A 25,662-nucleotide genomic window follows, 5' to 3' on the forward strand; every position below is an offset into this window, starting at 1 on the left:
ATGTGTTTTTTTTTTTTTTATTTTTAAAAGCATGAAATTTCTTTTAATTTTAAAAAATTTAAAAGGTTTTTTTTTTTTCTTTTTTTTTTTTTTTTTTTTTTTTTCTTGTTTCAAGTATATGGTATATTATTTTCATATAGACAATAAGTTTGTTCCAAATTACTTTCAAATGAAAGGTTAATAATATGAAAATTCATTTATGAAAAGTAGCGTACCTCTCCTTTTTTTTACTATAAAATTAAATTCTTTTTTTGATTCTAAAACTGCGATTACGGAATGATAGATAGATGGATGGATATATACACGCATCACATCACAAATTCTCAGCTCAAAATTGCTCAAATAAGTCAATGCCACAATGTCGGCTGAATTTTAATATTTTCTTTCCCTTTTGTATGTATGTTTGTATGTACGTATGAATGTATGAATGTATGAATGTATGAATGTATGAATGTATGTATGTTCGCGGATTTCGATAAATCAACATTGCTTGCTTAAAATTGATAATATATTAGAGAGAGAGAGAGAGAGAGAGAGAGAGAGACACAACCCTACAATTGCCTAAATTTATTTGCACTGGATATTAAAGGGAATATATCTTCGATTATATGTGATTGTCCCATTGTCCCATGATAGACGAATACAAATATACGCCGTTTACCTTCTTTCTTTTAGAATTATTTCAATAATTCTAAAAAAACACAAAGCTTTTTAAAATCGTCCGTCGTTTCCTCTCCGGCAAATCTAAAAAACATTTCAAAAAATGAAGGAAGAAGAAGAAGAAGAAAAAACACAAATTTATTTAATCCATTCTTTAATCGCATATAATATTGAAGGCACAACTTACTTTCTAATGAACAAAAAAAATTCACACGTTTTCGTATCACTTCTTTGCTTAGTTATGCAGAAGACTTGCGTTTAATGGAGTGAAGCTAGATATAATATTGAAGGCGATTGCTGTTAGCTAGCTAAGAGAGAGAGCCTTCCGCACAATAACTAATAACTGGAGCGAGAAATGCAATGAAAGCAGCAATCAATCCAAACGCGATACGTAATTTCAAAAGCAAACTTATAATAATAATAATAATAATAATAGCGCGTGCACTAAACGCTCAAACGAAACGACTTTAGTACGTTCACTTTGCAGACTAAAGTAGTAACGTAAACTCAGTTGGTGCAGTCAGTCAGTTGCAAACAAACCAAAGCTATTACTCTTGTCGTCACTTTGCACGGCAGCTACTTTTTGTTTAGCACGTTTCGTCTTTTCTTTCCTTTTTTTGTTAATCTTGTTATTGTTGTTCTTGTTGTTGTTGTTGGTGTTGTTGCTGTTACTGTTAAAATTTCTTTCTTACTTTTTTATTTAATTCAAACGTACGTACTCACACGCACGTACACATATACATTTATATATATATATATATATATATATATACGTATGTATGATTTTCTTTATTCTCAGTGAACGATTATTGTGTGTTGTATGATTTTGTACGTGTATGCCAGGTTTTTACATAAATACATATGTATATTAGTTACAATCAGCTCGAACTTTGTTGCTTTATCTCTGTATATATCGACAAAGCTCACTGAACAATGGACACAATACTGCACAACTGATAATTATTGTCTTCTTCTTTTATTTTTCTTTTCTGTTTTTGTTGTTGTCGTTGTTGTTATTGTTGTTGTTATAGTTGCTATTATTTTTTTTTTTTTTTCTTTACAACAACAAAAACTGCACCCACCGTCGTCACTCGATCCAATAGTATTATTATTACTATTATTATTGTTATTATTGTTATTGATCGCAAGCGGCACCACTACCATAAATTCAAACAACCATAACAGCTAACAGGCAAGTCAGCCAGTCTGTCATTCAAAACAGCAACAGTAAGTTAAGAGAGTTGAGCTTATGAAAATATTATCTCTACAGCCGTTTCTTTCTTTTTCCTCTTTGTTGTTTTGGTTTTTGTTTATATTTTTGTAATTTTCATTTCTGGATTTACTTTACCTCCCGCAACGTTTATATAGAAAAGAAATATAAACACATATAATGCTTTTTAGAGCTATTGTTTATCTTCCTTTTTAGCAGCGCACGACACAGCCACAGCTACAGCTAGACAAGACAATCGAATCTGCGCTAGACTCTTTAATCACTGGTTACACAGAGCGGCACGCACTTACGTGTGTGTGTGTGTGTGTATGCGTGTGTGTGTCTGTGTGTGTGTGTGTATGCGTGTGCTAACGTATACTATCTCGTTTGTAGTAAATCATAATAACAATAGTATGTTGTGTATCGCCGCCGTAAGGTATTATTCTTAATGTTGTTGTTGTTGTTGTTGTTCTTGTTGTTAATGCATAAACGTTGTGTTTGAACTTTAGGTGTATAATAATTCCAATTTAACGAAAACGGCAACACTATACACAACCATCAATATACATTATGTGCAAACACATTTCCATTTACACGTCCATACACACATAAACATAAGCAGACACGAACAAAACCTTTGTCTGCACAATTCTTTGTTCCCAACAGACTGCTCTGTTGCGCGTAGTTTCTCAGTTGATTAAATATTAAATTTTCTGAAAAACAAAAACAATTTAAATAAATAAACCGAGAAGACAAAGGAGATTACAAAAACAACAACAACAACAAAAAAACAAGAGTGATAACAATTGAATGCCAAACCCAATAATGAAACGCAACATTTAAGAGCAAAAAAAAAAAAGAAAAAAAAACAAACAAACCATACGCGACACACGTATACATATAAGCACACACACACGCACACACACACACATATATATATATATATATATATAAATGTTCATATGTAAATATAAATTTATTAGGTACAATTTTACATGTCGACACACGTATATATTGCACAAGCATGTATATATACAGTACTGTTTGTTTAATTACCAATAACTGTACACACTTCTTATCTAAGGCTAGCTGGCTAGCTATGCACTAAAAAATAATGAAATAGAAAAATTTTTTTTTCTTTTTAAAAAACCTTTATTTAAAATAAATGAAATGAAATGAAAAGAAAAGAAAAGAAAAAAAAAATCATTTATTACGAAGAAATCGTAAAAGGTAAACACAACTACTTCCTTATGAATAATTGAAGAGTATTTTAAGAGTAAGTTAATCGTTTAAATAAAAATTACTGTACACTTGTATTTGCGTATACGCTGTGATTTATATATACAAGGCACATGTAACATCTGTTTTTGAGAAAAAAAGAAAAACAAAAAAACACAAATTATTAAGTAAATAAATAAATAAATAAATGAAAAAGTGTCTCATCTTAAACGTAGTATAGTGCGTATGCGAATTGAAGAAGAAGAATAAACCAGCTGTTATCAATTATATTAAATTATTATCAAGCATTATCGGTACGGTACCGTTGCTTATCAAAGTGTTGGGCATATATTTATACGAAAAGTGTGTTGTTCAGAGAATTGGTTTACTTTCAGACTTTTGAAAATATTATAATAAATATAACTTGTAAAACCTGATCAATGCAATGAAGCGTAATGGGGAAGGCCGAGCGAGAACAAGTTGCAAACCATCATTATTTATTTATTTATTTATTTATTTATCTTCTTTTTTTTTTTTTTTTTTCTTTAATCTATACTCGTCTATTACATATAAAAAAAAAGAGATAGAGGGTGGGAAACAGACACCATCTCATCTCAACTTTTTTGAAGTCGTATTATAACTGCAACACAATAATGATAATTGTCTTATTCAATAAGTTCGTAGGATCAAATGTAGGCTAAAACAGTAAAATTGGAATTTATTCATTAACATGTTGGTTCTCTAGCATTACTACAACTTTCTTATAGAATGATTTGTTCAAACCTTCACAATACTTATCAGATTTGACGTTCACCTCTTCTCGTAGGCTATGCCATATCATTTTGCGACAAGCGTTGCCAATAGGTAATAATCCTTAGGAGTTGCATCTAAAGAATACGGTGGATGTGAAAGCAATGCGAAGTGTATTTCCGGCAATTTTACAATTAACCATTGTAGTAGTGCTCGACTGGTGGCACTTTTTCCCTTCCTTACAATTCCTTTCTTCCTTTTCGAGATGATCAATGCATAATATACCAAAACACAACGCAAAATATCGCCGCTATAACCTTTGCAAACGATTATTGCGTTATTTCGTTGATTAAAGTCCACTCGATCAAGTATAGACTTGATTTTGGCGTGGTTGTTGTAATGAGCTCATGTTTCATCCATTGCCACATATCGAATGAGAAAATCCTTTTCATTTCGACTCACTTCAAAAATAGCTCTCTCTCTCTCAATCAAAAATATTCACTACCATTTACAAAAATCTTGAAGGTATCATCTTAAGGTGGCAACATCTTTTATTGGTGTTCGAACGGATTTAAAATCAGCAAACTACTTCTATACTACTTCTCGCGATAAAGTAGAGTCCAAATAACACTTGTCAAGCCTCTGCTTTACTTGAAGAGATTTTTGCTATTGTTTTGAAAAATAACAAAAGTACCTTCACTAAAATGATTGTAACCGATGAACTAAGAGCCGGTGTGCGCTATGAGATTTTTCAACGCATTTTATTTAAAGAGCGCGACTATCTTTTAAACGATATATGGATTTGTCAATAAATGGCCGCCTTCTATGCATATGTCATCCTACGACCTGTTTTTGCAATTTTCACATTTACATTTGGTGGGCAAAAATCCCGTTCCTGAGGGAGTATTGTGGCAGTTGCGTTTCAAAAATGTCGACTCACCGGATAATATGAAAAAATAATGCAAAGATATTTCAATATTTAACTGTTTCATCACATAATCTCTAAAAAATAAATGAAATATTTGTGCATTAAAGTGATTTGCAATGAATTGTTTGTTGTTATTGCTTTACTATTGCACAACATTTTGCCTACACTATCATCTACCTAGTTGTGTGCGATACACTATAATTTATTTATTCAGTTGATAAAATAAATTTCTTTTCTGAAATATATGCACGCATATATATTATAAGCTTCATCTTACCATCGTTATTATCAATGTTTGCAACATCTGTACATAGCAAGTGAAAAGAAACTGAAATGTATTACTTTTTAAAAAACGAATGTTGAAAATAGAAGAAAACATTAAAATTTTTATTTATTAATTTTTTTTTATTATCGAAAAAAAAGTACGGCATACACACAAACAGCAACAGCAACATGCGGTAATATGCTCTCCTCAATAACTTGGACATAATTTACTTATTGAGAGAACCTTAACTATAAAAGTTGCAGTAAAGATGATTAAGGAAAAACTATACAAAAATCTCGTGTAATAAAAAAAAAAAAACAAAGTAAGAAGATTATATTCGATTGCGACCGCATCTTTTGTACCCATCACCGTCTCTCCTAAAGAGAACTAAGAAAAAGAAAAGAACTATATTTTCTTCAATACTTTGCAGTATTGGATGGGCGCGGGGGTGATTTTTTCTATATTCAAAATAAAAGTAGAAATTTTTATGGTGTATGCGGCATTGTATTTTATGAGTAAGAAATAAAAAAAAGCACGGAAGGCAAAGATATTCACAGTGTGGGCGCATGCGCGCCATTTTTAAATTTGTGAGCGATATATTTATTTTTGCGAAAGCGAGAACGAGAGTTATTTATTTGAACAGATTTCGAATTTGAAGCTGGCCAAGAACTCGACGAAACGCAACAATAGCATCCATTATCTACTAATTGACACATCACTTACTCTTGTAACTAATTCCTTTCTCTACAGTACATTTTTCCGGATCCAGATAGTTCTATCTGCTATGAGATAAATTAAATTCCATGTTGCTAAAGAAGAAAACCAAAAATATAATAGGACTTTTCACAGGACGGAAAGTAAATAGGGCTTAATAGATGATCTCTTAGCCCTTCTATACTACCATTGGCACAATCTAAAATAAATGGCTTTTGAAACTTCTTGGTACGCGTCATAAAAATATTGAAAACAAAAATTTAATTTACACTTATGGTAGGCGTGGTGAATTTTACCCATTTTTGTACAAGTACTACAACATCGTCCACAGAATGCCCACTGTAGTTTATGGGTAATGAGCAACAAAACCATTCTCCAATTTGTTTTAATAAGCAGAGATGACTTTACGTTACGTAGTATTGTAGGAGTGTCCTTTAATAGATTACGCCTGTTTTCAATACGAATGTGCGCGCAAGAACTTCCTTAAAGTGAATAGCTTCATTTTTTGCGGTCAGGAGAATGCTTACCATAGGCGTTGCACTGCATAGAAGGATAGACGGACGTGCTTAAATCGACTTAGAAGCTGATCCCGATCAAGAATATGTATACTTTATGTGCCCTCTGAAGTTTCGTTCGACCCTTCGCAAACGTTTCGACAGAATCAATATACCCCCCCCTTCCCCATCCTTCGGTAATGGGTATAAAAATGAGAGACAATACACAAAAAAACGCATAAAAAGCAATATTTACGGTAAATGTTGTTTGTACAGCTAATATGATTGTGTACTGTGAATTTCAACATATTGTTCAAAAGTTAACACTTAATCTTAAAATTTTGTCATAAACAATTAAACAAGTTCGAAACCAGAAATTGAATGTAGACTAAATGTAGAAAAATGCCAGCCAGGGTAAGATTATAGATAGATCATTTTTAAGAGCTTGTTTTATTTATTCATTTGCACATGAAATCGAGCTAAACTAAATTAACAGACGAATTCAGTTGAGCTTTAGAAATAAATCTTATACTCATCAGTATTAAAAACTAATACAAAGTGTGTAAAGAAAAGGAAAGAAGAAAAAATGACGAAAATTATAAAAACAATAAAATTCATGTATAAAAGAGAGAGAGAGAGAGAGAGAGAGAGAGAGAGAGAGAGAGAAAAGAAAAAAAACGCATGTACACATCAAGTACAGAGGCATATATGCAATCGGTACAGATTCGAGTTGTAGGTGAACCTCGAAACCGTTGCAAACATGCGAAAGCTTGGCAACCGATAACACTAAACAAATTCAATTAATTGTCGAAGAATACCGCAAGGAGTTAGGATTACAAGCTAATTTAAATAAGACAAATTACGCGAATCAACGAGAGTTCGATATTGAGATTAAGTAATAGTTTTCTGCACAACTCTGAACGAACTGGAAAGTTCAAGCTTCAAGAAGATAAAACTCGTAGAGAAACGATTCGAGACAGTAAAATTTATCTCACCCAGTAAGTAACCAGTAGGAATTGCTTTTAAACGGATTCTATTGAATCGGCGTAACACCTATAGGAAGGAGTATTAGTCTAACTAATCTCATGTGTAGCGTTTTTCTTATACAAGGACAGTTACACTCTTTGGACCAGAGTTTAATGAGAACTAGCTCGGATGATCTGGCTTCATTTAAACCGAGATATAATAGAACAAAACTACGTGTACCAATTTCTGTGAACCGATCAAATACTCAGTAGTGAATGAATTCCTCTTTGGGGAAACATTTTATTCATTTTTTTTATATTTAATTTCGTAAAATTTAATGAGCGAATTTTTCAAGTCAGTTTGAAGCTGAGACGAGTGGAGAAAAGAAACCTGTTTAACATCATCTGCGTACATTGAGGTATGACTCGATTTAATCACCGAAGAGAGATCATTGATGTACAGAATGAATAAAAATGGCCCTAAGTGACTACCTTGAAGGACACCTGACTTTGCGGGCAATTCAATAGAGTTGACGGTGATAAGCAGAAGCCCCAATGATCTATTATGCAGATAAGAGTTTCATTATCCACTTCAATTAGTAAATAAAGAAGTCAGAGGCCATTCTGAAAAGGGGAAAGGAAAACCAAGCTGGAGTATTATAACAAATAAAGGAATAATATATAATTTTTATAATCGCTTTTCTTTTATTTGCTTACATTTTTCCAAAGAATTTTATTACCATCAAGTGAAGCAAGTAAAAAAAGATAAGCATTTAAAAAAAAGAGGCACCTATTCGAATAAAGATTGCGTGCAGGTTGAATTAGCAGTGTCATCAGCAAACACTGATCGCTTGATAAGGAAAGATCCATAATAGATATGATACATACAACAAAGTGATGCGACATATAATAAATTTCGTGCCAAAGTCAATTTATTGGAAAAAAAATTCAATGATCGTGTAATCTCTAGAAAATTGACTTTTTTTTTTGGAATCATGTTAGATAATTTTTTTTTGCCCCAATAACCTAAGAACCCGTAATGATCTCATTTTTCATTTCATTTTTATTCATGCGATTGGCAAAGTGAGGGCAGAAAGGGCTACAAATTTATGTTCCAGAATTGCATTTTTACAGACATCGAAAGCCGTTCATTTAAGGCAAACATTTTCAAATAAACATTGCTTGAATCAATATTTAAAAAGCAAAAACTATCTTGATATCTTTTACTATTTCAAATAAAAGGTAAATACAAACAAAATCATATGCACTAAATTAAATATCTTCATACTATTTCGTCTATCACCTGCACATGGTAATAGTTTGCTTCTGAAAATAGTCCTCAAAATATACAAAAGCTTTTATACCATGTACTTTACTCATAAAAATAGTCAACACAAATGTTTACATTTGACACCTAAAAATATGCAAACGCTTTTATACAATACCTGTTTTTACCAAAGAATATCATCAAGTAAGTAAAAATTATAATCGAAAAAGGTCGACTATGAAATATCATTAAGTGCCTTATTTATTAGGAGTCGAAATTTGCTACTGTCGATGTTTTTTTTCGACATTCGATGCTTTGTTGATCTTTTAAGACTGTCCGCAAAATAACCAATATTTATATATAGTAATAAGATTGAAACAATATGTCAGGTCTATTGATAACAGCGGAGAACGTAAGGCCTGCCATGTTAGAACTATAAATATTTCTTTAGAGAATTTTCCGGGACGAAGCTGGAACGAATCTATGGACTGTAGAAACCTAACTGATCAGAATCCTTGCGATAATGTAGCACACGAAGAAACCTTCCATTTAGGTCAGCTAAAAGGTGGAAAAAAAACTTGAGCAATATAAGAAATACGATTTTTTCTAAGCGCCCTAACTGACTAAGAGGCACACTTTTAAGGCGCTTTATAGACTAACGTCGGACAATGCCGACCACTAAATACCCTACCCCAGTTCGCTAAATAGAACTATTCGCTCATCTTGGCGAATACTACATCAAAAATTACACATTATTTTCAAGCAAAAATATACTTTCCATGAAAACTTGCAAATCGGAGAACGTCCAAAACATAATATGATGTGATCCAAGTTTAGCAAACTTAATTTATTGCTTAAAACTAAAAGTTGTATATTCTTTTCATATAAGGGCTTGCTTTTTATGATAACCCTTATATACGGTAAGGTCAAAAAAGTAGACCTATGCAATCCTAATTCCCTAGTGTTCATTTTTTCCCGATAATTTTTATCATTAAATATCAAAAATTAAAGTTGTTTCTGAAGAGACTATTATTTATGAGAAATTTTATACGAAGTGGGCTCCAAGAAATATGGTTCAAATTTTACCCACTTAATTTTTATGTCAAATGACTCTGATGAACAAATTTTCATCATAAAGCATTAACTATCAGGCTTTTTTGACAAAGAATGGTCTACATTTTCAGAGAATCTCTATAAGCGATAATATCCAAAAAATAGACCTACTCAGTCCAAATTTGGTAAGTTTGATTTCTTCATCAATTTACTATTATAAACCAATTTTCACCATAAAATATTGAAAATTAAATTTTTTTACTATATAAAGATTTCATTTTTGTACTAACGATTCTATGAAAAAGGGCTCAAAAGGCCGCCCCAGCCGAACTAAATTTTTCATGCCAATGTACAACAAAGAAGTGCAATTGCAAAACAAGTTTTATCGAAAAATTTCAAAAATTGCATTTTATTTTCATATAACGACTTTTCAAATTAAGGCGTTTTAAAGGAAGTGGTCGAAAAAACGGACCGATGCGAATCATTCCATCCAAATATTTCAAAAAGTACGACTTGTCGGTTGAACACAAATCTACATGGACAAGCGTCAGGCGATTAGACAGACGGACGGACGGATTGACAGATAACCTTGGATCGATTCAAAAAACGCTACTGAATCGATCAGTGCAATAAAAAGTATATCATACTATCACAAATGGTGTAACGGGCACAAAAAAAAACCACATACAAGAACTTACGAGAACTATCACTTCATTTGCATCTAGGTCGAGCATATCTCAGCTAAGCTAATAGTCAAAGCACTACGATTAACGAGCAACCGTGTGGATACGTCAACATGCTATCAAAGTAAAATCCTTTCCGACCCTATTGATGATATAAGAGAAGACGAAAATAATAAAAAGAAAAGATAAAATATATGCATATGCCTTATACGATAATGCATGCATATGCATGAATATGCCTTATAGCACATAGCCTTTAATATGCATAGCACGTGAGAAGAAAAAGAAATAAACTTTATGTAAATTGAACATCATTCATATACACATATGTATGTATTATGTATGATGATGATGATGATGAACGCGCGCACATCTGTAGATAAAGGCAAACAAATTGATGTGCATAGACGGTGACGATCTAAAAAGAATATTTTAGAATATATTCAAAATGGACCCGGGGGGGGGGGGGGGGGGGGGGGGGGGGAAGAGGGGGGTCGTTATGATTACAAAATTATCCTTTGTTTTATATGTAAAATAAATTACATCCCTGAATGGCAAAGAAGTTAATCACGCTTAAACTAAATTAACCACTTGGTTGCAACATAACCGGAGTGTCATCAACGAAACTAAATGACAAGAAAATTAATCTTTTTTTTTTTTTTTTTCTTTTTCGCTTTAAAATCTAAATTAAAATTAAATTCCCCACTGAGAAACTATATAAAAACAAATTTCAACATTTCAGAAGACAAAGAAGATATTAAAAAGAAAACGCAACCACATAAATAGTTGAAAATGGAAGGAAAAAAGAAAAAACACACAGATACTGGAGACTGGCGTCTGAAAAAAGTTTCAACAGCTCTTTGCGAGCAGACACTGTGGCGTATAAACCGAGACAAACACTTGTGCATACACACACACACCCATGCACATTTATTTATTCACAAAGCAGACAACACATCATACACAAAAGAAGCAAACTGCTGGTTATATATTTATAAACAGACACATACGCTCACGTAAGACATACACGTACCAATGTCTAGTGTAGATACTTGAAGAAAAAAATTAAATATGAAATGTAAACAAATAAACGAAACTTATCAGAAAATTTAATAAATAAGATATACATAGGCATTTATACGTACATTCATTTATACATACATACGTACATATGTAGTATAAATTATTATTATTAATTGTGTAGGCAATCCGTACGGCGACCTAAAAAATCTATTGTACCCGCCCTTGCTCTTACTCCGCCAATTTTAGGATTCTTATGAATCGCTAATACATTCACTGCTTCGAAACATCATACAGTGTCCAAAATTATAAAATGTTCGCCAAACACTTGCTGTCTGATTTAGCAGATAGTCTCGCCATGCATATAACATGTGATGGGATACTCTACGCGTAGGTATGACAATGTTGCAGTTTCAAGAAACTGCTTATGTTTTACCGAGAATTCTAAATCTATCTATTAACCGCTTCTTGAGGCAACACTTTCTTAAGGTATGCAGTATCTTTTCAATGATTACGTTACGTTGTGATTATGAGACATTTACTAATAATTTTTGCTAAATTCAATGATGTTCCCTTATACATCTTAAGTGAATTATATGTGAATTATATACATAAATTGTTAATCTTTCGAAGGCGTGTCTTTCAGCATATAATCCCCAATCGGACGCTTAGCTTTTGGCATTAAACAAAGCTGATATGTGTTAGGCTTGAAGTTTTTAAATTAATTTGACGATTTGCAACGATATACAATACGCAAACCGACGGACAGGCGGACAGACATTGTAAACGGCAAAATATATATGAAATCATCTTCTGTAGTGGTCATATAGCCGAGCAGATGTAAGACTTGCGACCACCAACCAAGTCAGTGCTCGCGGAATCAAGCCTTTCAGTGAGTGAGTGGTCATAGTCGCACATCTTATCGTGCGGACGAGCCATTAGGCTACGACCATTAACCATTTGCTTCTAACTAATTCCGTGTTGCGCGTACAGGAGACGCCCCGTAAGTTATTAATCATATTACGCATAAATCAGAAACAACCCAATCTACAATTTTTAAAACAACTTTCCTGCTTTATAAAAAGATCAGAATGAAATCTGGAAAAGACCGCCAAATTATAATTTCTTGTAGACGGTCATGATTGCGCGAGAGTCGATCAAAACTTGTCATGGTAAGTCTAAACCGCTTGCTGTTTTCGTGATTGATGCACGTATAATTCAATATTTTTGCATACACCATCATAAACATATCTAGTCTTAACTACTACTGAACGTCCTTAACTGAAATTTTGGCCACGCAATCGCCACTATTCGCAATAATTTATAAAACAATTTTCCCGATAAAGTCGACTCTTCTCGCTAAGGCACATTACTATTGTAGAGTCTAAAATTTCAACTCTGAACCCTTAATGTGAAAATTTACAGAAAGTTTCTTATTTGAAAATCTATCTTTTGATAAACGTCTTGATCAAAACCGAAGAATACCAGAGACATCCATATTAGCTGTCACAATGTAACTCGATTATCATGTTAACTTTCATGAGACTTCCAAAATAATTTAGGTACAAAAGGATAAGAAGAAGGGGGATTGAGATAAAAATGTAAGAAAATTTAATTATTTGAAAAGATTAGAGAGAGTTAGAGTTAGAGAGAGAGAGAGAGAGAGAGAGAGAGAGAGAGAGAGAAAGAAGTAAAACTTTCATTGAATATAAGAGAAACGATATTTGCCCCTTAAGAGAAACTCATCCTCAAACCTTAATATAAAATATAAACTTGACTTGGACCTGAACCAACTAAATACACAGAATATTTGTAAGCTTTGACATCACTATTTAACGCAGAAATATTCTAACAAAGCAAAAACAAATTGGAAGAAATCAAGTTTTCCCATATATATATATATATATATATATGTATATATATAAGTTGAAAGAGAGAATAGGAAAAAAAAAACGTGCCGATATGTCAAAGACCCCAACAAAAAAAATATATAATATAATGTGTGGGGTATGAGTTTGCGAGTGTGTGCAAGTTTGTTTTCATAAACAGCTGTTGCTTTGTTATGGTTTCGAAATATGTTTTAGCTGTCTTGTTATTATTGTTGTTGTTATTGTTGTTGTTATTGTAGTTGTTATTGCTGCCAGTACTAGTTTGGCTGCTTTAGTTCAGTTGAGTTGCCTTTCGCAGCACGACAAGCCATAAACATAAACGTTTAATGAACTTTTATATAAATACGGCAAAAGAACAGCGCCATATATATTTGTCGTAGCTTTTTATATACATTCAACATATATATATATATGTACATATATATGTATATGTTTATGTTTATGTGTATATATATATAATTGAATATAAAACAAGAAAATCCAGCATATAACTGAAGAAAAATGAGTAAACGTATATTAAAAATCTAAACAAAAGCAAAGAAGATGCACACAATCACCAGCATATTTATGTAATTAAGTGTGCATGTAATTTTGAACTAAGCTTCGGGAATTGTAAACAAGAAATCCAGAATTTGTACCAGAGGGTTGGTTGTACCCCATCTTTTTTAATAATTATTACATTTGTTTTAAACATACATGCCCTACCTAGAGTATGCCTATCCTACGTGAACTTATCGGAAAAAGATTATATTAAGCATAGTTAGAGGAACAAAGCATTTATGAAAGAAGCTATTAAAATAATTAATTAGAAAAAAAAAAAAAAATACGATACAGTCTGAACTATTTCTGATATCAGACACATTATATTTTAATACGATATAGAATATTATTTAATCCATGCTTGTCCATTTAAAAGATTCAAAACCTTTATTTCGAACCATCAACCACCAACTACAATGATGATGGCACTCTGTAATCAACCTAATTTGTACTCAATTCCGTCATGTCCATCCGCCCGTCTCGCTCTAGCAATTACCTTTTGTCATCTCATTCAGGAGAATTTCTTGATGATAGAGGAGAGCTTGAAAGCAACGCTGACTATTTCAAATATTTCAATATGATTGTGATCCGCAGATTAAAACAACAATAATATACGTACAGCATAGATCGCTCAACTGACACGCCTACAATATCACTGAAAGTATATTGCTTCAGGTAGATTTTATTGCTTTCATTATAAACGATGAACGGCAAAACAGGTAAACACTTTAATTTATTTCTGATCTAAAACAACAAATTGGACGGATTGACTGAATCATTCAAAAGTTCAGCCTGTTTGCATGAACCGGTTTTTTAGTAGCAACTATCGACAATACACCTTAAGACGTTTCTCTTACTTACTTCTTTTTTTTCTAAAATTTATCTATAACACTTGATAGCAAGATACCTATAAGAGGAATTTGTTTATCTATTACGTTTCCAATCAGTTCGGCTTAAGTAGTAGCATTATCTTACTATTAAAAAGATTTTATTAATATTTTAGTTTGATGTATGGATAATAAATGGGATCAAATCTCCATCAAACGGACAATTTTGATTAAAAATAGAATTTTTATTTTATACGATATCCAAAGGGAAGTATAAGGGAATATATTATTATTATTATTATTATTACTATTAATTTCGCCAGAGAAATAAATTCTAAGACTAAACTCTTAAAAGCACTAGCATCTAAGGCTATCGGCTTTTATTAAAAACTCTACCGCACTTGAGATTCGAACCCACAACCATTGACTTACTAGTCGAGATTCCTCGCCTTCGGCTACTCAGACGGATATTGGACGAGTATAGGAAGACGTGAATATTGAAATACGAAAATTATAAAAGATTGCCTATCCTTTCCATTTGAAAATGGTACAATTGACCTAAATCAGAGAGAGAGAGAAAGAGAGAGATATTGATATTGAGAGTACATTAATTTAAAAATCTGGTCTAAAAGAGTGTTTTTTTTTGAAAGCAACAGCAATAGCAAGCAAATGCGAAATTATTTACAAATTATTTACAAATTTCGCATTCATTTGTTAACTATTGGAATGCCCTCTTGACGATAATAACAAGTGTAACTGCACTTAGACAGCTAGAAGAGTAATTAGTAAAAATATTTACAAGTAGTTTAAATGATTTCACAAATAAAATGATTCAAGTTGTTTATTACATTTCTCTTTTTCCCGCATATTTTCCTGAATTTGTTAAAATGGCTCTTTTTTCTATAAAAAGCTCTTTCAAGTGTCTTTTTTAAAAATAACCGACGACGTTTGCTTATTAGAATTATGAAGTTGTACCTCTCTCTCTCGCTCTTTCTCTCTCTCTGTCTCTCTCTCTCTCTCTCTCTTTCTTTCTTTCTTTCTTTCTTTCTTTCTCTCGCTCCCTCAATCACCTTTTGCCACCTTCTTCCTCTCTTTCTTTCACTCACGCTCGCTCTCTTACTTTCTCTCTGATCTGATCATCAATAACGCAGCATTTTACAAAATGTTAGAGCGCAATGCTTCATAGTAAGTGACGATCAAATCAGCTACGCTAGCAGAAAAGATCGTGAACTTGGGTAAGAACACGTTCATGATAGGTTTCATATTCTAGATAGCAGATTTCTGCACTTCACCACTTCCCAGCCGCAAATCTTCTAACATATTTATAATACGAGTTAATTCTTTGCAGTTACACTTCTATATTCATTTTGATTGCATTAGAAAAGTAAATAATTTAATTTTAACAAGTAAGAGAATTATACGTGGTCCTGACCGCATCTTTTATGCCCATCACCGTCATCTTAAAAATGAAGTCAAACAAATAAAAGAGCTTAATTTCCATGCTGTATAACATGAAATGGCGGCGCCGAGATTTTCTGCTTTCATTATAAAAGTTTTTTGCTAGGCGTGCCCTCGGAAAGTTTACGTTACTTCAAAAGTTGTAGGCGATAACTTCATTTTCGCTAGCGGGAGTATGTTGAACACAGATATCACTCAGCTGCGCAGACGAACAGATGAAAAGACGGACAGACGGATATACTTATTTGCATTTCGAATTTGCTTTGTGGGGTTTTTCATGCTTGCTTCTCTGCGTCATAAAAGTATTATAAAAAAAAATTAAATTTTCATACACTATAATATAGGTTAGGTTTGGCCAAATTGTGTCCCACTGTTGGGCGGGCATTACTCATACATTTATCTGCTGTGGCTTTTAACTAATGAGCAAGAAACCAATTTTTTAATCCTTTTGAAAAACAGACATGTCCTCACGTTACGTATCACCATAGGCATGCCCTTCGACCAATAACAACCTGCGTGCAAGAACTTCCAATGTTACTGCCAGCCTTGAAGCTAATAGCTTCATTTTTGCGGCCAGGAGAATGTTTAAAACAGACATTAGCCAGATGGGCATGCTTAAATCAATGGAAAACTATTTCCATATCATCATGCGCGTATTAACGGTAATTCAATTGGTACCTGCTGTGCATTCTACAATTTTTTCAAAACGCAACACTCGAAAGGGAGATAGATATAGAAATCGAACAAGAAAATTTATATATGAAGTAAGCGAACGACGATGAGCGATCCAGCGTCAAATTCTGAATCGAGTTAAGCATGTCCGTCTGTCTTTCCGTGTAATGCATTCTGTTGTAAGCATTGTTCTGATCGGAAAAATGAAGCTATCGACCTTTAATTTGGCACGCAGGCTGCTATTGAAAATGGGCAACATCGGTTGAAGGACACTCCTACAGTACTACGTTAAGTGCGGACACGTCTATTTATCAAAAGAAATAAGAAATTGTTTTTTTGCCCATTATTCATAAACCGCAGCTGATAAATTTACAGAAATTCAAATATATGTTCATTCTATAGGCGATGCTGTAACATTTGTATAAAAATCGGAAAAATCCACCGCGCTTACCTTATGTTAGAGGATATCAAAGTTGAATTTTTCTTTTCAAAACTTTTCTAACGTGCAGAGACAAACTTCAAAAACCCCTCAATATCTGAACAGATGCAGATACGAAATGCACTTAAGCTTCATTCATCGGCCCGTCTCCCAAAAAAAAAAGGAAGACATATGATGAAAGTGACCCAAACTTTTCAAAGAACACGCTACAATGTCCAAAGTCCTGGACTACGTACACTTTTACTTTCCGTGTTTTTCGCCCATTACTCATAAAGTGCATCACATACACCATATATGTTTCCACATTTATTCTGAAAATAGAAAAAATTTAGTTCGTTTCCTTTCTTTTTTTTTTTTTTAGGATCACTGTTCTAGGTGTAAAAGATTCGATCACGACCGAATATCATTTTCTTTCTTGTTTTCATACCATACAAAAATATCAGTTTTCCATTGTAGAAATATGTTTCGCAAGAATTCTGCACAGTCTACTGTTTGGATTAACAAATCTGCAAAAATTTCGAGTCTTTTTTGTATTATTACTATTACGACAGCAAAATCTCTTATCCATAAATTAAGAAGAGAAACTTTGTTCATGTTTCATATTGAATGAATATTTTTTGCAAATAAAACTTTTCCCCCACTTCGTCGATACCCAAGAGGCAATTTTTAAAAAAATGATAAAAAATTATTTTTAACAATTATCAAAACTTTCGTAGATGACAAAGGATCATAAGTGTAATTGTAGAAGCGATTGTCGTATTAAATCACACACCTCACACACTCATGATCGTGAATGCAGCATGCATTTTATCGAATCTGAGAAAGAAAATCACTTGCGCTTGTTAGATAGAAAAGTTCATCGCTATGCTATCTGTGCTGTGCTAAAGCAATGGAAATCCTATTAAGAAATATAATACAATAAGAGAGATATAACACAAATATATGATCCATTTAATTGATATAAAAACTACTTTCGTCTGAATATCATTTATTATTTAAATATTGACACAATTCTACGCGGAACGCGTATATTATATATTTTAAGCATGTATGTGTGAAATGCGCTTTATAACACGAAAAACCTGAATCAAGTGGGTACAATATTTTCTAGAGTTCCAAAGTAGAACAACAAAAGCAACAATAACAACAACAACAGCGACAGCAACAATTTCATACATAAACGCATTATAAAAAAAAAAAAAAAAAAAAAAAAAGACAAGTAAGATAATTATATTCGGTTGCGACCGAATCTTTTATGCCCATCGCCGTTCCCCTTAAAATATAATTTTTTACATTTCATAATATTGGTTGGACGTGGCTATTTTTTTTTTTTTTCTATGTTTGTCGAATAGTTTTATGGAAATTTATATCACGTATCTGTTGTAGTTTATCAGCAACGAGAAAAATACATGAAAAGTAAAGGTGTTCCTAGGTGTTTAATATGAAAAATGTGTCTTTTGCAAATTTATAGATAGACATTTTCAATTTTGCCGACATGCGAATATTTATCGCCGATACTACATGAGCGGGCAGACGTTCAGATGAATCGACTATCAAGCGGATATAATTAGATGTGTTCGGAATTACTGTTATGTGTTTTGAAACAAAAATCTAATTTTGACACATTATAATATTGGGTGGGCATGGTCAATTTCTCATTACCGCATCACCCACAAATTAGTCTATGAGTAATGAACAAAGAACCAAAATTCTTTTTTCTTTTGAAAATCAAAGTTGTCCTTAGTTCATGTGGTACTCTGTAAGTGTGGCTTTCCACCGATTTAGTTCATTTTCCAAACTGATCGGCGTGATAGAATTTCCAATATTTCTGCCAAATTTTAAGAGTGAGAATGTTTTCAACGGACATTACATAGACGGACGGACGGGCAGACAGACATGTCAAGAGAATATATATGGTTTGTGAGATCTCTCGAGGCGTTGCGAACGTGTTGACAAAATGAATATATCTCTCATCGTTTGATGATGGATATAAGAAAAACAAAAAAAAAAAAAAAACAAAGAAGAACAACAACAATAAACATTTAGTGCAACGATCTATAAATTTTCCATAAAAATTTGTTGGCTAATGGCTAATGATAAACACACAATTATAAAACAAAAAGAAAGACGAAAATTTATGTTTTCAGGACAACACAAAATATAAGCAGCTCCTAGATCTTACAAACAAACGAACAAAATAAAACTTTTCTTTAATAAAAATTTATATATGCACACACATACACATTTTTGTGTATGTGTCCGAGAAGAAATATAAACGAAATATTAAATATAGTTAATGCACATATGTACGTACTTACGCTACTTAAGTGTAAGCGACACAAATAATTCAAAACAAAACCACTTTTGCAGACTTTGCAGCTGTAAATATATAAAAATTAAAAAAAGAATACCTCTCTTCGATAACTTTTTTTTCTTTTCAAATTTTTTTTCTTTTCTTTTTTTTTTTTTTTTGCCTTATTTTGTAATTATTGTTTTAGGAGAATCTTAATAAAATAAAGTTATTGCACTTATATGAATATGAATATTGAATTGAATAAATAAGTAGACTTTTTTTCGCACATATAACACGCAACATACTTTTCAATTTCTAACTGTGTGTGACTGCACGCCAGAACGTTTCGCATACAACTGTTTATTTTGAGTCAATGTTTTAGTTACGGAATACATAGCTGTTGCTATTGCTCTACCTATTGCTGACAATCGCAGCACACACAATATTTTTACTGTTGTTGCTATTATTATTATTATTATTATTATTATTGTTGTTTTTGTTGTTGTTGTTGTTGCATTGGAATACAACAAGGCAACTAGTACCAATCGAAAACTGAACGTATGCACCTACAGATACCATTATATATCTAAATGTAAGCCCAAAAGAAGTAACATATGTTTACATTTATATATATTGTAAAGTCTAAAAAATATTAAGCCATAATCAATACATCGAAACCACTTCTGCATTCATTAGATCACTTCTGCTTCTGCAATCATAAATAAATATTTACGGTATTTAGGACTTAACACGCTTGGACTACTAAGAAACCTATATGTATACATAGAGCTTAACATTTTTTATAAAAAAAAAATTTGCACACATATACATATATATATATATATATATATATATATATATATATATATATATATATATATATATCGTTTGTTGCTCAACATATACTTGCTTGGCATTACTCTCTTCTTTCGGCATAAAGAATTAGGTATTTACAATAATTAAATAAAAGTTTAAATGCTAATACATAATAATTACATTTAATATAAACATTAACGGCAAAAAAACGCACACAAACACAGATCAAAACATCGCCCGAGAAAACTTGCGCTATTAGACAATAAAAGTTTTTTTGACTCTTAAAAGTTGAAAGATTTTTAAACAAAGCCAACAACTATAACATCGCATCATACATATATATATTTATATACATGTATATATATATATATATATATAAAGTTGTTATTCCTCATTGTATGTATTCATGAAACAACACAACACAACACAACAAACAAAAACAAAAATTGGATACCCATTTGGTCTCTCCCTGAAGAAATACGATGCGCATACTAAATGGCTCTCTCGTATACAATAAAACCCCATATCAAGACAAAAAATGCAAAAAAAGAAAAAAAGCAAAACAAATAAATGAAAGGAAATCTACATAAGCTTTAAAGGCGAATCTTGGATATCTGTCGTTTAAAATGACATGCACTTCTCAAGTGTAGGCGTGTCAACGAAGGCAATTGAGGCAATTTCATTGAATTTATGGCCTACAAAAGTCTACAAACAAACTGCACTGCACCATACTTTCTCTTCTTTCCTGAATTTATAATAAGGGACCCCGCTCCTAAACAGGATAGGCTTATGTCCAAATTACACTCGAAACTCAGATTGCTATTGAGAAAACTCGCATTATATTGATAATTGCAGCCTAAGAACCAACAAGTAAGAATGCGTGTATGAGTCGGAGTTTCTCGACTGCACATGTATATATACATATACATATGGTATATATTTCAGAAACTTGCCAATCTCTTTAAAGTTTATTAAGTGTGTATGCATATGCCTGCGAGGTACTGTGGTATATGATTCAAGCTCTGATCAAACGGAATGACTTAATTAATATACACACAAATCCTTTAAGTATAAAATTTAAAAAAAAAAAAAAAAAAAGTCTTTTTGTATTGTTTGCGTTTGTTAATTTGCTAGATGGGTTATTTTTGAACCTTTATTTCTATATATGACACTATTGTTGAAATTAAAGTATGCCTGGTTCATCACACTTCTTAAACAATGAACGAATACATGACGCGCACAATGTAACATTTATAAATGTTCATAAAACGAATGATCTAATTAAGCATGAATGCAAGTACATATATATATATATAACAAAAAGAAGAAGAAATACATTTAAGAGGCCTTTTCAAAATGACACGAAAGTAAATTTGATCTCTGGGCATTTATATGTATTGCCATTAATTTTTCAAAAATGTAATGAAACAATATCATGTTGAGCCGAGTGGTCATTGTCTTTCAACTTTTTCCGTCCTCCAGGCCGACATCGAAATTAAAATTTTTAATCCATTGAAACCAAAATCAACACTTGGCATATGATAATGAAGCAGCGCATCAAGCTAAGCTTCTAAAAGTATTTGATGGACTTCGGCAGTAATTTTAACCGTTCCACGATTAGCATCATGTATATACACTAAATAACTCAGTAACACTAGATAATTTCTCTACAGAAAACAGTCGAAATCATCGAATTTAACCGTCGTGTACATTGATACTTTGCATTATTTCTTTACATCATTTTCACCAATAGATGTCGCTGATCAAAATACACGCAAAATTCTCAATCATCGAATCAATCCAATTTGACTAAAAAATAATCATCAAAATACTTGCTTTTCCCGCCCAGAATTCCTTAAAATGCCTTCAATGTCAATATTTGTACAGTTTTAAAAAATGTCCAATAATACAGTCCGCTTGTTTCCTTTACATCAGGCAATATATATCTGTATAAAATTTCGAATTTTTGCGAAAATGTACAGAAAAAGCAATAATAAGGCAACAAGTAGACATTTTTTGCTTAGGCTAACTGAAATACCGCTTATTAAACGGCAGTAATAAGCATTCGACTTAAAACCCATATTCCCGCCTTTTTTTTTTTTTTTTTTGCCTTAATATTTGCATATATTACGTATTATCCTTATTTTCATTATATAAACATTGAACTCATATTGGAAAAAATAATTTATGATTGACCCGCCTCTCTCATACAATGTTCGCAGTGTATTGATAGGTGTATAAATAAGTTCTGTCAGTTTTTTTTTTTTTTTTTTTTTTTGAAAATTTCAAATCTATTGAAAAATTACTTTTTACAAATCTTAATACTCGAAATATGACTTATTATCGTCCATGGCGTTTTCGGGTCAATTGTCGAATAGGTCATGGACACCATGGCGGTCGTCTTATCCATTTTCACGCATATTAATTTTGCAGATCCTCTAATCTGCTAAATATTGACTGCACCTATTTGAGCCCGTGTGATAATCAGAAGCATAAATATAGATTTGTAGAGGACGTCGCAATCGGAAAATATTCCCGAGCCCAAATTAAAAATCACTTTCCGAATTTCTTTCGCTATATGTCACTTATTTATCCACATATTTTTCAAGATGAAATTTTCTTACACGCAATTTTCGCAAACCCCATTCTAACTGTTTTATAGCTTAGTGCTTCACTTTTCACTTCAGGTCAACTAAATCGTTTACGTAATTTAATCTGTATTTTTTTTTTTCAATTCAATGCAGTCCGAAACAGAAAAAGTAAGTCCGTCCAGGACGACTAACTGTGTGCGTGTGTGTGCATGCGTGTGTGTGTGTGTGTGTGCTCCTTACTCTTTATACCTGGTATTTCGGAAAAAGTGAATATATCAGAATGAATTGCCGTAACATATTTCCATACCTAAAATATTCATAAATATCGATAAAAATATTTTCTATGCTCTATAGCCATAATGTAGAGATTTGGTGTAGTTGGCGCGTTTGGTGTAGCGAGCACAAGTTCCAAGATATTCTTTATACCCGCAGCCAAAAATTAATAGAATATTTTCGCTTCATCAGCACTTTTATAACACTTCAATTTTCTTATATCAGCATAGGTCACATCAATTGTACTCCAAATTGTAAGATTCTATTCGAAATCGATCAAGTGTAATTCGTACGTCTCGTATGCACTGATTACGTTTTTTCGATTACTTCTAACAAATCAAGTTTTCCTACAAACACATTGCAAACAATTGAAAGATTAATTTACGACTTAACAAAAACAATGTGCTAAGAGAGGCAATAACAACATCCTCTCCAGCTCCCTCGACCAACCTAAAATCCATAAGAAAAAAAAAAAAAACACACACACTTTTGACAATTTCTTCGAAATAGAGAGAAAGTTAATAAAGTAGTAACACTCGAGCAGGTTATTAAGCATATATTTTCAAGTCACGCATGTCATTTAAGAAAAATACTTTTCTTGCTTTTTTTGCCAAATACTATCAAATGGCAACACCGAGAACGTTCTTGCAAGATAACTTCAATTTAAGAGTCTCTACAGCACACACTTGACACCGAAACACTTCGTCAGAGTACAAGATTTTTGATTGGTTTTGAGAATTTTGTTAGCACTTACTTGTTAATACTATTTTAAAGAATTGTAAAAATTTCAATTGAAAAATTTTCAAACTCAATTCTGTTTCTTTAACAAAATAAAAAAAATAAAAATTAGGAGGATTTAAAAATCGTTGTAAGAAACCCAATTTGGTTTTGTTTACCCCTCATATGAAAGGTATTTTTTTATAAATCCTTGATGAGATGTCCACAAAAATCATTTACATTCCCTAATTTGGACGAACTACTAAGATTCCAAGTCTTAACGTATTTTAATTCTAGCTGTCGGGACATTTATAGAGCTCTGTTAAGGTTAAGTTGTTCGGTGTTTTTCCTTCAAAACCGCATTCGATAAATTAAATTTTGTATCGCCTCGTCGCATAATCCTTGATTTTTAAAAGCTTGAGAGTGAATTATCCTTAAAATAAGATTGATTTCTTTCCATGTTACGCAATGCAGTAAATTTCGGTCTAAAGTACACTTCTTTTCAATGGAAACAAGTAAAAACATGATAGTTAAAAAATCTCGTGCTCCTATTTTGCTAAATGCAGTTATTCATGTAACGACTGTTCAAAATAAAGAAAATGGTCGAAAAAGTGGTCTGGCTTGCAATTATTTTCAACAGCGTTTGTCCTTTGGGTCATAGCATATCTTTCTATCAGATTACATCAAAATATTGGGTGCTTTCATGTATTTTGATCAGTTTTTCACTTGAGAAAAGCATTTATTGAGAAAAGTTGCTGCAACTTTTTCCCATCTCTCTGGCAACCTTGTCGAAGAAGAAGAACATTGCTTTGCCAGCGATCTAATCATTTCTTTAGCATTTCGAAACCACGCGCCAGCGAAGCCGTGGCGCATCGATCTGAACAAGTCGTAATTGAAAGTCACTATGTCTGAGTAAGTACGCTGGGCGCGGCAGCACTTCCGATTCGAGCTGCAACCATCTATCCTTGACAAATCGTGCAACGTGCAGCCGAGCCGTTGTCGTGCAGAAGACGATGACTTTGTGCTTGTTAGTCGCTATTCCTGCTTTTTTTGCAACAACTCATCGTTCAATTTGTCGCTAAGCATATGCACTAAGGGCTTTATTCGGTTTTAGCTGTTGGTAATACACTAGACCTTGCTGGTCTCACCATATGCACAGCAAAACTTTATGGCCATGAACATTCGTCTCCGGTCTCGATGTGGAAGGCTCTCCTGAACAAAAGCATTATTTTTTCGCCTTGGGATGGTCGCAGGACATCAACTTTTTATCGCCAGTCATAGCACGCCACAGGAAATTCTTCTTTCAGCATCTTCAGTCAATTCGTATTCGATAGTCATTTTTTCTCCTTTTCGATTTTTCCCATCACAGGCAGCTAAGCTGCTGAAAATTATCATCAACAGCTAAGCTGCTGAAAAGTTCTTCGAGAGTTTAAACTGCGTCTTCGTCCAACTAAATCTTGCAATTCATTGTCTTTTGTCGAACTTTTTTGATCCTCCAGGCCAATGCAATTTTGACCATTCCTTGTCTAGTAGCTGTATACACAGATTAACTCAATGATGCATTTATGCATGACGGACAGACCAGCTTAGATCGATACAAAATAACTTTCTGAATCGATCAGTATAGTAAAAGGTTGATCTATCTCAATCCTATCACCGCCTTTTTATATATCCGCACAGACTTAATACCTCTTTATACCACAACCGATGTAGAGTATAAAAATATTACAAGGCCTTTACGAACTGAATAAGGTAAATGTAAAATTATATATTTTAGTAAGACGGATTGTTGCATAATAAAAGCGAGGAAATGCTACCATCCAACTTGTTTGAGATAATGTTGATTATATGTCGCATGACATGAGTATCATCGCATAATAGTAAGTGCAGCGAAACAATGTTAACAATCATAACGCAATG

General features: G+C 32.6%; 1 protein-coding gene across 4 annotated transcripts in view; it reads right to left on the reverse strand.

The window, feature by feature from the left end:
• Nucleotides 1-25,662, reverse strand: part of LOC119632496 (protein yippee-like CG15309) — a 32,311-nt gene that overhangs the window by 2,129 nt on the left and 4,520 nt on the right. Inside the window, exons 1-2 of one of the 4 annotated variants that reach the window (XM_038025460.1) lie at nucleotides 848-1,310; nucleotides 662-744 (exon numbers count right to left, since the gene is read on the reverse strand). The exons of 1 other annotated variant lie outside the window; for it this stretch is intronic. The gene's annotated coding sequence lies outside the window, so the exon portion shown is untranslated. Of the gene's footprint in view, nucleotides 1-661; nucleotides 745-847; nucleotides 1,311-1,700; nucleotides 2,584-17,064; nucleotides 17,270-25,662 lie in introns of those variants that run through there. 2 more of the 4 variants (XM_038025619.1, XR_005246800.1) reach the window with 2 other exon arrangements.

The sequence above is a fragment of the Glossina fuscipes genome, unplaced genomic scaffold (genome assembly GCF_014805625.2).
Source record: "Glossina fuscipes isolate IAEA_lab_2018 unplaced genomic scaffold, Yale_Gfus_2 0, whole genome shotgun sequence".
In the NCBI taxonomy this organism is placed as follows: domain Eukaryota; kingdom Metazoa; phylum Arthropoda; class Insecta; order Diptera; family Glossinidae; genus Glossina; species Glossina fuscipes.